General features: G+C 38.2%; 1 protein-coding gene across 3 annotated transcripts in view; it reads right to left on the bottom strand.

The window, feature by feature from the left end:
* Positions 1 to 12,910, bottom strand: part of ZNF217 (zinc finger protein 217) — a 28,953-nt gene extending 16,043 nt beyond the window's left edge. Inside the window, exon 1 of one of the 3 annotated variants that reach the window (XM_072633525.1) lies at positions 12,551 to 12,910. The gene's annotated coding sequence lies outside the window, so the exon portion shown is untranslated. Of the gene's footprint in view, positions 1 to 11,245; positions 11,406 to 12,090; positions 12,181 to 12,550 lie in introns of those variants that run through there. The other 2 variants (XM_072633526.1, XM_072633527.1) reach the window with 2 other exon arrangements.
* Positions 12,911 to 13,500: the final 590 nt, after the last annotated feature.

The following is a 13,500-nucleotide window of genomic DNA, read 5'->3' as shown; positions in this document are numbered from 1 at the left end:
GCCCTGCCTATCTTCACCCTTCTCAGATGAGAGTATAACTATTTTCTTACACATCCAAGGACAAAACCATACAATCAGAGTTGATTCCTCCCTCCTCCTCAAATACAACAGCTGCTAAGTCATTTCAGCTCCCCTTTAGCAGTATTCACCAGGCCTTTCTACTTCCTCCATTGTGATCCCCCTCTTCAACTCTCCTTTCCCTGCCTGTTCCAACCCTTTCCCCTCTCCAATTCATCCTTTCTATAAAAAAAATTTTAGTCCTAGTGAGTAAATTTAATCCTGTCATTCTCTTGCTCAAAGACCTTTAGCAGCTCTCCATGGCCTACCTACAAGACAAAATAATGAAGCTTTTATCCTTGCATTTAAGGTCCTTCACAATAATTCTCATCTACCTCTCCAGACTTAAATCATAGAATCTGCCTTCCCACACACTATATTATAAGCCAAATACTTCTCATGTTTCATGCAATAGAAGGCCTCCACAACCCCTGTCTGGTGAATCCTCCTTCTTTAAGTCCCAGGTTCGATGTTACCTCCTTGAAGAAATACATCCTAACTTCTCTCAGCTAGAAGTGATCCCTTCTCCTCCCCAATCTCTTACACATGTTTGACCTCTTTCACATTCATCACAAGCTAACTTGTAATGTTGTAATAAGTACCTTAACAAGCTACTAAACTGTAAACTCCTAGACAGCAAGAATTATGTCATGTTTATTCTTTATTGCCCTAGTGCCTTGAACAGTGCACTCTACAACCCGTGATAAATGCTTACTAAACTTAAAATACCTATCTCAATGCCTCAAATTTTCCTTTGTAGGAATCCCCAAAATAAGCCAGTGATATATGGTGGAAGGTCCTAGTATAATGAAGAATACTTTGTATATAGTATTCAGTACTTAATATACAAGACACCTGTGTTCTAGTTCTTGCTTTGTCACAAACTCTGTCATGTGGAACCGCTGTTCTAGTAATCTAAAAAATCTGTAGAGAATTTAAAAAGTTTTTAATATCTATAATAAGTGTGCAGATTTAATCAATTAGAACTGAATTTTTATAGTGAAGATTAGCCTGTGCCAAAAGTTTCAGATCCCAGGGGAGTAATACCCTAAAAAAAAATGTGCCTCAGTTTTCTCATCTGTCAAGTAGGGAATTTGGACTAGACATGCTAACTTAGTTCCCTAGACCAAACCATAATAAATCATTACTATGTAGTACCTTAAGGTTTATAGTGTGCTATACCCACAATATACCCCTGAAAGAGGTAAGGAGTAAAAGTATTAATACCCAATTTAAAGACAGAAAGACTGGAAGGATTAAGTGATTAATCTACAGCATTAGCAGAACTAGAATTTGAATCCAAGATCTTCAGAGTCCTAGTCCACTGTTCTTTCCCTCATAACAATTCCTTTATGTAAAGAGTTGACAGACCATACTTCAGATACAATCCTTTTTAAAAGAACACACAACTATTATGACATGGGCATTTCTGTTTACAAGAGACAATTTGGTGCAGTGGACAGAGGGCTACAAGGACCAGAAGACTTGGGTTCAAGTACAATCTCTGACACACAATGGGTTTAAAACCCCTGGACAAGGCACTTAATCTCTCAGTGCTTTAAATCAGTTGTGTCAAACTCTGACAGAAACAGGAGCCACTAAATCATACATAACGATTCCTGGCTGCATCACGACATAAAACCACATAATAACGTTTATCTATGCCCTATTGTATTTTTATATATTTTGTTAATTATCTCCCAGTGTTTGACACCTCTGCTCTAGACTAAACAGCCTGCGTTGGCAAGAAGTAATTTCTTCAACCAGGACTTCTCTATACTAATGAGATCACAGATATGGTCCCTATCCCCAAGCGTAATTTGGGCATACTCAAGCCATGAACAATATTTTCAAAAATCTGTGTTAATATAATATCATATAAAAGTAGTTTAAAGAGGATTCAGATATCAGAACTTGAACAAGTAGAAAATGCCTTGCTTTATAAAAATCTTGGCTACCTCACATCATAAATTGAGGGAGGGGGAGGAGAGACTATAAAAAGAAGAACACTGAACTGTGGGACCTCAGTCGCAAGCTCCCCCAACCCAAACTCCTTAATTAACTAGTAATATGATGTTGGGCAAAGGTAATTTCTATCCTCTGGGCCTCGTTTTGCTCATCTGCAAAAATTCTGTAAAATTCAGCCACTCTGTTATACCTCCTAGATAACTGCAACTGCTGTAATCAATGCTCTTCCTATATTCCACCTCCTCCCCATTTAAAAAGAGGTCACCCTAAAACTCAAACAAGGGGGAAGAAAAACCTTGAACGGTACTTCTGAGCCCTTGTGTGTACCTATGTATTTTTTCTTTTAAATAAACCTCTGTTTGGAAGGGAGTAGGGGGTGGTGGTGTTAGTCAATGGTCAGACTAATATACTATGCTGAAATTTTGGCCTTGTTTTTATATTGGTGGCAGAATTTAAGTATTATATACCTAAAATCAAATTTCAATAAATTAAAACATATCAGTATTTCTCTACTTTGCTATTTGTGGTTGCCATCTGACACTTGCTATTCCCAGAGTATAATAAAAAGGAAATCATACTCTAAAGCTGCTATAAAATAGTTTATAATCAGCACTCTGTCAAATTCATAAGGACAACTCCTTTCTCTCAATCTCATGAAATACACAAACACACACACCCCCTGGTAGTCAGTATAATTGTATATATATACTAGAAGTCAATTCTTTGAATTGTAAAGTTGTTGTATACTTCACATTCCACACCACTGATGTGTGCCAAACAGACCAGTAAATACTGAAGAATACCTTTAACAATACAAATATATCAGAGCTTCAAGACAAAAGCTTAGTTGTTTAAAAATAATACACCAATTCTAAGTAAATACACTTAATGGTCTAGTAAATGGTGGCACGGTCGCCAATCACCTCTTTCCAGATTCATTAGATTTTTCCATATGTATAATATAACCTAAATTGCACAAATCTTTCATGATAAACCTTTCTGGATAATTAAATAATTGGGAGAAAGGAAAACATGATGTAAAATATTCTGTATGTTAAGAGTTTAGGATTACAGACAAGTAAAACTATCACCATAATTCCTCGCACACAGCAGGTGCTTAATGTTTGCTGAAGTAATAATATAAACATAAGAAAAAATTTCCCCAACTATACAAGATTCTAAATAAGGTTCAAGTAAATGAAGACACACGACCCTCAGCCTTTATACCTTATGACAAAGGTATGTGGTTAACCAATATAACTGCATACTGTGACACATAATAGTTTACTTATATAATCCTAACAAACAAAAGGAGACAAAATTTTGTACTCATTACAAGATATTCTTTGAAATCTTATATTAATATAAAGTACCTGAAAAATAAATCTGCTTCTTTTAGATTAATTTTTTATAAACTGGTGCATTACTAAATATAATACCAGTAATTCTGAATCTGTAGATCTTAAAAATCAACAAATGCAAGATTGCACAATGTTTGATGAAAAGCACAATTTGGGCAGGTCTTAGTATAACAAATTAATCTGATTGCCACATTGCTGACACCTGCTGTATTTCTGAAGCACAGCTAAACAGATATAATGAAAAGGATGGAAAAAAAAGGTAGTAGAACATGGGGTTCTGAACTTTGGGTTCAAATCACCTCTGTCCACTGCTAGTTATGAGGTGTTTGAGTAATTTGTTTAACTTCTCTGAGCCTTAAATTCTTTAATCTGTAAAACAGAGTATCACCACTTGTAGTACCTACTTTACCAGGCTGTGGTGACATTGATGAGGTTATGTAAAGTGCTACTTCAAAAACACTATAAAGGATGTCCCAGAAGTCTTAGTATAACTTTTGGGACCACCCTATATACATATTAGCTTTTCATTACTCAAAATGTATCAGAGATATTGATGATGATGAACTATTAAATACAATTTTAAAAAATATTTTTACATATTAGATAGTAAACCTCATCTGTCCCTTTTCATTAGAAAACAAATGGATCATGAAAAATTCTCATCTTTGATTTTAATCCAAATTGGTACCTAGAACATCACTATTTTCAAGTTCATACAGTCTAGATCCAGGAATCCAGAATTTCTAGAGCTTGAAGAAGAGAAAGCTAAGGCCCAACGACATTTAGTGACTTGTCCAAAGTCACAAAGATAGTTTCAGAGGAAGGGTATGAAACCCAGTCCTCTAACTCCAAAAACTTCAAAACCAGTGAGTGCTCTTTCCCTTATCGTACTGCATCCTTAAATAAACGAAAGTCTTTCATACAATTAGACTGCAATTGACTTCTGTTAAAAACCCTTGTGAATAGGCCCATAGAGGTGGATTTTCAAAAGCGACAAGGATATGTTTAAGATATGCTCATTTTTTTTAACTTAAAGAACACTTTATATTACATTCCATCTACTTTTAATTAAAAGTAGCCTTAGACATTTAAATTCCTTACATCTGAAACACACTCCAATTCAAAGAATAAAACTTCTATGAAAATTACCAAACTTTTAATTCAAGAACCAGTTACAAAGTTACAACAGGGATGTCTTTAGTTTCTGTGATGCAGAAATTTTGGTTAGCTATCTTGATATAGAGCAGAATTAATAAAAATACCAGTTTTTTTCAGAAGAATGCTTTAAGAATATTATCTTTCTACAAGTTTGCTTTAAAAATAAACTTTTCCAAATGTATTTTCCTCATGTGATTAGTGCTGCAATTTTATTGCAGAGATCATTGTATCAAATATGCTCATTTTTTTTAACTTTAAGGTGTATTTTTAAAATTGATATCCATATTTGCTATACAAATTTGGTCTCCTGTTAGAAATATTAAGAAAATACAACCTGTACTTTCAAAATTACTGAAGAGTTGCTAAAAATGCACTGTCCAAAGAAAAAAATAAATCACAAAACCAATGCCAAACTGTTTATGTACCAAAAGCTAGCTTAAGACTAAATATTACCACTTAAAGAGACTTTATACATCAAACTTACCAAATTTCTTCCTATAGCTTACATTTCAGATTAGACTTGAGTAGTTTAGAATTTGATCAAATAAATTGTCAATGTCTGCCCAGCTATCTAATTTTCAGCCTCTTAGAATGTAAAAATACCTACAAGTTCTAGTTATGCAGTTTGCAGCTTCTCCAAATGTAGTCCCCTACTTTAAAAGACATTAGAATATGGTGTCCGTATTTTTTCAATGTGACAAGTAGAGAAACATCCACATAATCTACAGAGGCAATCAGTAAACTTGTAACTTTAAATCATTCATCACTATTTCAAGGAAATCACCAAGGTCACAACCCATGGGCCAAATGGACAAACTCACATTCCTAATGTAGTCAGCTAAAGCAAAATACTTAGATTAAAAAGAGAGAATGGAGAAGTTCAAAGCTGATATAGGACATTATAATTTATTCTACCAGATCTAAGGAGAATTTGTAAGATTCTATAGAAAACATGCATGTTTTTCTTGAAATTACATGCAAATAAAGTTTCAGTTATAAAAAGTTATTTGGGGACATAAAGTATTCTTTTACTGTAATCTTGCTAATAAAATTTAGTGATAAGATTAGAGGCTGTCAGAATTGTTACATATCTAGACTAAATGAAGTTCACTGTCAACATCTGACCTTAACTGAATAATTTTTAAACATTAATTTTGTTTCCTATAACTACACTGCAAATTTCTAAATTTTAAAGGAACTGCTATTTTAAACTCTCCTTCAAAACACAAACCTCTACGAAAAAAACACTATAAAAGTTACTGAAAAGTCAAGCATATTTAAGAACAAAGAAGACAATCATTTCTGGGAATAACCTTTATTCCACTATTTAACCTGTTTACTCTAAGAATTAAGAAGGCTGGATGGGATTAAAGTAAAGCCTAAGAGTTGCTCTAACACAGTGTAATGGGTTCTACCTACACTTAATATTTTCTTTCCCCACCAAAATTAAAATTCATATGGTAAGTAAACCACAAGATGTAAAATTTTATAAATTACCACTCATGAACTTCACGTTTTCCTAAGATGGCTGGCTCTATTCCTTTTCAGGAAACATGATTACTGCAACAGAACTGATTTAACAAGTATTTCAGCTTTATTTAATATAGTTAGACAATACCCATCAACACCACAAAGGCACATTTTTTTTTTAAGTCCCAAAAGTTCCTCCACTTAGCGGGGGAGTAGCAGTAATATGAAGAGTAAGTTTCTTGACCCCTTTTCAACTAACTAGGTCATTTTGAAAAATAAGAAATAAATGAGTCTCCTTTTATGTGAATGACTGAACAATTAGCATTCCATGTAAGTTTAGTATGTAATACTGAAAATGTCCATCTAGTACCTATACTTAAAGTGAACTACTTAAAAAATATCCAGATTACAAAATATCAACTCCTCTCTCCTTCACCAGCATCATGTAGTAGATCAGCATGTCTACTAGGACTGGAATTTTGCTCAAGAAAATTCAGAAAAATTGAGTAATCAATCACCCAAAAAGCCTCAAAAGGGAATTGAAAATGTATCAGTTTTCAGAATTTCAAAAATACATGTATTGGAACCAGAAAACATATAAATCTGGTTTTAAAAGTTCTTTCAAATATGTAAAATATTCCTATGTACATTTATACATCAATTACATAAATGGCATATGCTACCCACCCTTAGTTGCCACAATTAGTTTTAGACTAGCCTGTTTCCTTGAGGTGAAACTGGAATATGGGGTGACACTAAGGAGAATCAAGTGTATCATTATTAGTAATTATTAATGAAATGAACAGAAACACTGATATGGGTTCTATCTCCAACACTAGTACCTATAAGACACTCCTTAGGGAAAAAAAAAAGGCAAAATGGAGAACCAAAGAATGTGAATGCCAAAACATAAATTCAATATTTAAAAAAGACTTGTCTCTACATTACCACTTTGAAATATACATAGATTTGCCTCCAAAGACATAATGAAAAATAAGGAAAATAGTTAAATTTCTAATTCTTTGTATGGGATAACTCTTTGTAAGTAACAGTTGTCTTATTACACCATTTTATCATAAAATGACCAAAGTGTGGACCAAAATTTCCAGGAACCTTTATTTTGTCTTATTCCCCTTAGAAGAAAGCACTATGTTTTAAGCTAACAAAAGTTACCTAATATGAAGTTATCTGATGAACACCCTAATAGTGCTAATCAGAGAAATTTTTGATGGTAACTGGATACATGGGACTTCCCCCTACTTACTAACAATTCAGTGTTACTGCAGAGGAAGTCAACCTGTTCATGATGGATTGGTGGCTTTATGAAAGAATAGTTTTTTAAAAAACTTCTTTGAAATAAGCTTTCTATACACTCCAGAAGTCTGATTTTTAAACATCTCTTTCCCCTGTGTAATCAGACAAAGTTGCTGGTTAAAAAGATGTTTTCACTAAAGTGGGAAAAATTCTCAAAATGTACCCAACGGTTACAATTTTCTACTTGTATTGCATTATACAGTTCTAATACTGAAATCTCACATACAATCCAAATAGAATCATAATATTATATACAAATGTTTTACTCTCTAAATTCAGAAAATGTCATTCTTTTGTGCAATACATGTTTGCTGCCATAGGCAAAATGTAAAAATTCCAGCTATATAGCAATTTACATTTACCCTAGTTACAAAAGATTTTGTCTTTTGAGATAAGCAAAGATGTGTAAATTAACTACCATTAGTAGCCACGTGTTCACTAGCTCTATTCATGCTAAAAGTATAAAAACATTTTGTTCTCAGAACAAAAACCTTACTTCACTTTCCAGATTTTGGGTGGGTTATTTTTTGGTTGTTGCTGTTTTTTTGCTGAGGGGATGAGAGGGAATGAAGGAGAGAAAATACTATCTCACAGTAATATGAAAACTAAGATAAGTCAGTTCATATTTTCCTATGATTGAAATCACCATAGGCTTAAACAACTGCTTGCCTACATCCAATTCCCATATTCACTTGATGAAATGGTAAAGAAGGTTAAGCAGGACTTAAAGTTACTAAAGGAAAAGTGCCTTGATAAAAGCTGGAGAAAAGGCAATTAAAGGAACTTTTTTCCAACTCTCAAAAAGGTGCACACAATCTAGTTCCAGAAATAAAGGTAGTACTATTCACCTTACTTGTCTCATCATCTTTCCAGTCCACTTGTAAAAATACACCGTTAAAGGATTAACCTTAAACGGGAAGTCAGAACATGCTAAATAGTGGGTGTTATCACATTTAACCAAGCTATGCCTAACAACTCTTAAAAAAAAAAAATCACAATTTCGAGTGTGCCCTGGCATCATTCATTCAAGTGGGTGTGACAACTTTAACTAGGAAGTTTAAATACCAGAAATGTGAATAAGTAGAAACAATTTTAGAAGCTTTACTCAGAATATAAAATTATTTGCTTTAGGAAGCAAGCCAGATAAGTATATTCTTTTTTTTTTTTTTTTGCCAGAATTGTTTTAAACATTGAAATATCATTAAAATTGTTCAAAAGTTCATTTTCAACCAATTTTTTTTAAACTTATAGATACCAATATAAAGTGGAAAAATAGTACATTTGATAAGGTCCCCTGACGTTCTAATCAAGCATCTCTAAATTAATACAGCTCTAAGGCTGAGTGAGAGCAGCCCTGCTGAGTCACAACTATACCACTTTGTATTAAAGATCTTTTTTCAATGGTGAAAGGGTTTGTGTTGTTGTTGACTTTTTTTGTTTTAAAGAGGGGAGGAAGCACGTATCTGAAAAGAAAAAAATTCTGATTTGATAGATTACTATAATCCTCAATTATTTAGCAGGCCTACTTTTTAAAAAGGAAAATCAAACTTAAAATATTTAGGGAGACAAACATGGCATATTCTGTGTGCTAAAGGTACTATAAGTCTATTAAAAAAGCTAATAATAATAATAAGCCCCTCCCTCCACCTCTCCTTTGCCCTCCCCATCCCCTTAATAGCTGAAAAAGTATAACTGTATCTAAACAGATTTCTTTAAAAAGAAAAAAAAACTATTCTTCTAACCAGAATTTTTGGATGCTTCTCCCCTCCCTCCTTTTTGAATAGAAGTGAAAAACAATTACATAAAAATACAACAAGCTCTCAAACTCTAACTCAAAAGATATTAAAAGATAAGCAAAGATTCATGGTAGGAAAGTCGTTATGAAGATAAAAGGATTAAAAGAAGTTGGAAACTAAGGGAAAAGTATGTGTACTTTACCTATAAAGTCAGTCTTTTTTTTTCCTACTTCCTCCTCCTACATGCAAATAGACATGCAATTCTTTTCAAAAGGCTGTCTTCCTCTTCAAACCAATATTCAAAATCCAAACACACAGAAGGCCACTAAACTTGTTTTTTCAGTCATTTCACATAAATAATCAACTTGTTTTTTGCATATAATTATCAACAACTGAACTTATTTTAAGCTAGCCATTGCCTTTTAGGAACTCTAACAGCACATATAACTGATAAAAAGGTAGTAAATTCCTTTTTCAAGACTTTGAACAAAATTTTTCCATTACAATCAGATCAAAAAAATTATCTTCAATACTAAATAAAACTGAACCTAGAATAAACACGACTACTCAGAAGAAGAAAAAAACATAAGCAGCCATGAGGTGGACACACCTTAAATGTACTTAGTACACATTAACTATGCAAGTACAAACTAGTGGTGACTTTGTCCAACTTTTTGACTAAAAAGCAGTTATGTATTACTGTGCACTTGTCTTTTCATATATATATGTATATATGTATATGTTTTTACATTTTAGACACGAAATGGCTCACTTGTTTTAAATTTTTATAAAGAATAGTATCTTAATATATAAGCTCAATATAGCATAGCCTTACATTACAAAGTACAGCATAACTTGAACATTTAAACTTACTACTTGACACCAGACAAAAGGAAAGGTAAAGGGCCTACTTGCAAAGCCCACTAGTGTTCCAGTACTGGAAGGCAGCTGTTGTTACCCTGCCTTTTCTTTTGTTGTGCTTAATCTCATGTCAAGTCATTCAACCAACTCAAAAGCGATGAAGACATAATTGAATCAACCTGAAGTAAATCAGATCTATGGTTCTTAAATAGCTATATACAGTTTAATGATTCCAAAATACCTAGAAATATATTCAATGAGCTCCTTTAGAACATGGAATAAACATTTAACGACCCCAAACTAGTCAGTCAATCCATTATGACTGCCATTTATTTTATACATGCTAAAAGGGAAAGCTTCAAATCCTTACAGGCTGACTTCCAAAAGACAAATTTTTAGTCTTATAGTTCTACAATGTAACTGCAGGTCAAAATATTGAGTGTAAACACGACTCCCCTGAAGTTTTTTTAGTTGCTAAAACTGTGGTAAACAATCTATTGATAAAGTAGTAAGAGCTGGCACATCATCCTTGGCAGGTCTTTCTTACTCATGTAACTAAAGTTTTAGGAAAAACTCCCCCGCTTTCCCAACCCCAGCCCCACCCTCACCCCTCCTTCTACCCGCGGAAGAATGCAGTTTCCCCTACTTCATTGGCCCTACCCTTTCATCGTAAAATATTGGTTCAAACTCGAGAATTTGCCTTATCCCAGACTTCCCAAAAGGTGAAATTTCCCCCAAAGTGAGGTGAAAACATTTCTGAACACTGCCCAAGCCCTCTAGGACTACTTCTGATAAACACAAAACCTTTAACAAACAAGAGTAGGCAATCATCGGTCAGCAAGTCACTGCCTGCTACTCAACTTGTAGTTAAACGTTTTCCTCCTCTGAATCTAGGCGATCCTATCACACTTGCAGCTTAAGGTTTAGTAAAGTATGAATAAAGTCTATTTTATCTCCTATTTGAAGTGAGTGTGTTTCATCTACCCTCCACCTCAAAGACACTTCCCTTTTTACACACACTTCTATGCTAACCCTTCACTGTTCAGTTCCTATTTCTATTTTCAGCTTACTCTCTATCACTCTGCTTGTTCTGCCTTTTCTTTCCACTAGAACTGGAGTTAGAAAGTTATTCTTTAAGCTTTCAAGGTCATTTAAAAAGAAAACATGCGATTCCTTAAAAACCTGCTTCCACCCATACAGTAAACGAAGCCTTCTGAAAACGCCTTTCATCGGTAAATCAATAACCCGCATAGCTCCGTCCTGGAGACCACTTCAAAACTCTCACTTCAATTCACACACTCCAAAGAGTCCCACACTCACAAGAGATTACACGGAGGCTCCACGCAGGAAGATCTCCCTGTCTTCAGAAGGCGCCCCAACAGCACCAGACACAGAACCTCAGGAGGATTTCTACAGATCCAGCGAGGACCCAGACTATCCGCAAGCAGTTGGGCATTTCATTTTTCCTGGTTTAAAGAGCTCTATTGTGGCTGCTAACGCCTGCTTCGGGCTTATTGTTTTGCTTTCCTAACTTCCTACCCATCCACAATTAAAAAGCTGCCACACAGACGATCGGAAGGTGGGTGAACTCCCAGAACGCACTCCCCACTGCCTCATCAAAATAAAGAAAAGCGCCCAGTCAAACAAAAAAAGAAACTGACAACGGATCGATAAACTTTTCATTAATAGCTCCCCCCCCCCAGCCACACAAGTAACCCTTCCCTGGGATCAGCATCTCCCTTACAAAGAAATGTTAACTACCCTTCAATAACCCCCCCCCAAAAAGCCATTTTGAATATTTAAAATAGTGCGTGTGTAAAAATGTATTTACACATAGCTATCCCAACACCATTAATGCATACATTCATTTAGACGGTGTGATTTTCCGGGTTATTTATTAGAAGCGGGGGGGGGGGGGGGCTGGGGGGCACCAAAGGGACAAAAAATGGGGAGAGTGGAGAGATGTTATTAAGTGGGGGGACTGGGGGGAGGCCCGAGGGAGCGTGGGGATGAAACGGAAAGGGGGGGTGCCAGAGCCAGAAGGCAATGGCGGGGGGGGAAGAAAAAAAAATCAGAGACAGTGAACTTCGGAGGAAATGTTTTCTGTCTTCCCATTTCTCCTCCCCTCCCCCTCCCCCTCCCCCTCCCGGCCGGCCACCCTTTACCTGCCGCTCCTGCCCCTCTGCCATTTCCTCCCTCCGCGGCCGCCAGGATTAAACTGACACCACACGAGTTGAGGGTTTGAATGAGGAGCCAGGGGGTGGGGGGCGGAGAGGAAGGAAGAGGGGAGGGAGCGAGGGAGGGGAGAGAGGGGAGGGAAGACAGGGAGTTTCTCTGCCTTTTGTGCGAACACCTCATGGAGAGCCCTGCCCCCGGTGCCACCTTCCTCCCCTGGGCAGCCTCGGACTCATCCTTTGACAGCCCCCTCTTCAGGAGACCCCCCCCATATATACACACACACAACTTCTCACACGATGAGGGGGAAGGAGGCGGGCTGCCCTCACCCCGATCTCCAACACCCCCTCCCCAGATTGCCACAAGAGGGAGGGTGAAATCTGAGGGGTAAGGGGGGCGGGGGTCCCCCGCACACACACGCCCCTCCCCTCCCCCCCGCGGCAGGCTCACCTCAGGCGGGAGGAGGGCGAAGGTGGGCCGGGCGGAGGAGGTGGGGGACGCCCGGGGAGGAGTGTGCGAGAGGAGCCCGGGGCAGGAGAAGGGCGCCCCCTAATCCTCCTCACCGAACTACTGCCCGCGGGCAGCGGGGCTCGGGTGCCGGGGGCAGGAGGAGGAGGCGGAGGAGGCGGAGGAGGAGCTACCGGGGCTGCGGCTGCTGCTGCTGCGGCTGAGGAGGAGGAGGAGGAGAACGGGCTTCTCCATTGCAGTTGGGGATTGTTTGTAAATTGTTACGGTGCAGCTGTTGCTCCCTCCTCGCTCGGGATCGCCAACCCCCGAGACCCCGCCTCCTCTTCACCCCTCCTCCCGACCAGCTCGGGCAAGCCGAGGCTCCGCCCCCTCCGTCTCCCCAAGCGCCTCCTCCTCTTCTCCCCGACTCCCCCCTCCCCTCCCCTTCTGTCCCGCCCACAGCCACCACGTGACGAGCCGCGCGCGCGACCCCCCCACCCCCGCGCGTTCCCTCCACACCCGCCCGCCCCAGAGCCCCGAGGGCTGTCCGGGCCGGCGTCGCGCACACGTTCTCGACTTCGTACCTTCTGCGGGCGGAGGGGGAAGCCAGGGCAAGGGGGGAGGAGGGAGCCGGAGCGCGCGCGCCAACGAGGCCCCGGCGCGCGCCCCGGCAGTTCAAGTGACAGGTAGAAACAGAGGCGGGGAAGGGGGAGGGGGAAAACAGAGAAAGCGGGAAGGGGGGCACGGAAAGTGAGGAGTGCGCAGACGCAGAAGGGACCTGTGCCTCTCCTTCCCCCCCGCCCCGCCAAGGTGTGTCACTTGTTGGGATTGGGATGGGTCCTGGAAAGAAAAGGGAAAAAGCCAGGATTTCTGAATGCTCAGAAAATATGCATATACATATATATCGTGATCCAGCTGCCTGAATGCATCAATCTTAAGCCCTCTATTGGGTT

Source organism: Notamacropus eugenii, chromosome 1, assembly GCF_028372415.1.
Source record: "Notamacropus eugenii isolate mMacEug1 chromosome 1, mMacEug1.pri_v2, whole genome shotgun sequence".
In the NCBI taxonomy this organism is placed as follows: Eukaryota; Metazoa; Chordata; class Mammalia; order Diprotodontia; family Macropodidae; genus Notamacropus; species Notamacropus eugenii.
The sequence above is the reverse complement of the archived record's forward strand: the minus strand, read 5'-3'. Positions and strand labels throughout refer to the sequence as shown.